The following is a 2,632-nucleotide window of genomic DNA, read 5'->3' on the forward strand; positions in this document are numbered from 1 at the left end:
ACTACTCTGAACACGGCATTTCTTCCTGACCCCAAATATGGCAACTGGTCTGACCTGAAGCAGAAGATTTAAACAGCTAATTTCTATTAAAATAAGAAATCAATGGGATTTAAGTACCTAAATCCCTTTGAGGGTCTGGGTCTGCATGACCTGCCCGGGAACTCACAGAATGGCTGTGGCAAACAAAGGAACTGAAACAAAGATTTTCTACATCCCATGTTAGTACTCTAGCAATTGGACCATCATTCCTCTCCTAGTGGCACTCCTGGCCCTGTGCAGGATTGGAGTCTGCACAGGACTGGCACTCCAGACACCCATTTTTAAGAAGCTGATTGTAATTTTGAAACCACAACAGTTTGACTGACAGAAGCCCTCTCACACTTCTGGCAGGAATTCTCCACACCTGCAAATATGACCATTGCTTTCTTTTAATATGATACACCCGACCTTTACTGGAAATGTCTGCATAAGAAAATACAAGAGACCAAGTGAACTTAGTTAGAAAGCTAAATAACTGTGCAAAGCTGGATTGTTTACTTTCTTGCTCCATTCAACCAGCCTAAGTTATAAGGTGGATTGATAGATCTTTGCTTGCTTGAGTCAGACGCTGGAAATAACTAATATTTTTCCCTGATTTTTCCCGATGGACCTTAACTGCAATGCCTCCTCTCTTTTTCTGAGAAACCATTTAAGTTTTGCTGAGCCTGTTAATTATATAGGATACTTTCAGACAGAGACATGGGAGGAATACCTTGCAATTCACACCATTAGCCTATCCTGGTGAATCAAGCTAACATTTGAAAATAGCCAACCATGATTACATTTAAAATATTTAAATAGAGGAACAAATGTTCCCCAAAAGTTTGTATGGATAATTGTACTGATATGAAGATCCTTTGAGCAACTTTTAGTGTGTGATACAATATGAACTCAAGCAAGACAGAAATTGAGGATTTTTTCTGAGGTTCAAGTTGAATCATTTCAAGCCTTTGTAATTCACAGGTTATGTTAATCCTTAACAGAAGCACTCAACACAATCTGTGATGTAGCCTGTACAGAATATAAGGATCCAAGTTGCCTACTACCCTTCACATGTGACAGTTATTTATGCCAGTGGGTAATGAAAAAAAATATAGGGTAATGATTTTGCATCCCTTCTGGTTTCCTGAGTATGAATAACTATGACAAGTGCCAGGCAATGGAAAAGTTTGTGGAGATGGTGCCATTCTTCATCTCACTCTTGCATATGTGCAATACAGAATATATTCAGAGCACAGAAATTTGGTCTACCATTAGTTATTCAGGGTCTGAATGAGGCATCAGAATTATATTCCACAGTTCTTTTTTATATGAAGACAAAGGCATTTTCAAAATCCTTACACATGACCGCTGTATCTTTTACAGGTATGCAACATTCACCCTTCACATTCAGGATTCAAGGCCTCAAAGCCGAATTTGCTAGGGAGGATTAGTTCTTTAATGGCTTCAGGCACTACTGCTTGCACTTTGGGCGGGGGAATTCTTAATGTGTATACCTGTTGGAAACTCTGGACCAGTGTTTTAAAAAAATTTCAGCTGTTTCTTGCTGTTCACCTTTAAACCCTAATAACCTTTTCCCCACACATGATCTTTTCCAGGAAAACTTTTAAAAGAAAAAAGTTTATGTCTAGTTATTTTAAGTATGGATGGGCATATTAGTAGATTAATAGACCTAAGAAAAACAACCCAGTATAGCAGAAGCAGCAGCCATTCTCCTGCCCGTCTACAAAGGAAATATATAATCCATCTGTGGCAGCTGTAGTAAAACACAACATCTGTTGATCATTGACAACACTCTGGAAAGGACTCCCAAAATCCAAGCAGGCTTTGGCATTTTTTATGACTTTTCACTTCAGACCTGAGACATACAGTCACTTGCACGTATTGTGCTGTCTGACTACAAGGCTTTGCGGTGTTAGTTTGTCAACCAGGCAAAAAAAAAACCACCCCCAAAAACTGAACGTCATAGGGAACAAGGGCAAACCTATGCGGGTTCAGTGAATAAACAATGGGTGTAGCAATGTGGGGATTCTACCCTCACTTGCACTCCTAATTAAAGAGCAGTTCTATTTTCTATTGGCAGCACAACTATATTTTTGAAACACTTGTATCAGACCCTTTCACTGGTCTCATTGGCTATAGCTCCATTGAAGTCAAAAGGAGCCCTGCCATTTGCATCAGCTGAGATTCTAGCTTCCTATATGTCAGGTTTTAAACACAAGGGGGAAAAAAAATAAAGTTGTGATGAATGCGATCAAAATGCAGCACTTTTTTACCCCCTGCCCCACCCTGATTCCTTCAGTGGATGTATATCATCTGAAGATTTGGCTCAAAGCATTGGGTAGTTATTAAGATAAGCAATGGAGGTTGCTGTCTAATAAAGGCAGATCAGCTAGTCTGGTGATTAGTGATAACCCACTGTTCTGACTTATTTTTTTTTCAAAAAAGCAAAATAAGAAAGACTTTCTGTAGAAAAAAAGCCACCCTAAGGTTGATCCTTCTTGTTTAACTTCTTAATCTGCTTAGCTAAAGCTTGCATGGTACCATAATACCATTTCTGCAGAGTGCTGATAATCTCCCATCTCCCCCTCCC

At 39.3% G+C, this 2,632-nt stretch overlaps 1 protein-coding gene across 2 annotated transcripts in view; it reads right to left on the reverse strand.

Moving 5' to 3' along the window:
• LOC109297363 (A-kinase anchor protein 2-like) overlaps positions 1-2,632 on the reverse strand; it is a 557,784-nt gene that overhangs the window by 554,468 nt on the left and 684 nt on the right. The gene's annotated exons all lie outside the window — the stretch shown is intronic.

This window comes from Gavialis gangeticus, unplaced genomic scaffold (genome assembly GCF_001723915.1).
Source record: "Gavialis gangeticus isolate Ggan-Ray unplaced genomic scaffold, GavGan_comp1, whole genome shotgun sequence".
Lineage (NCBI taxonomy): Eukaryota > Metazoa > Chordata > Crocodylia > Gavialidae > Gavialis > Gavialis gangeticus.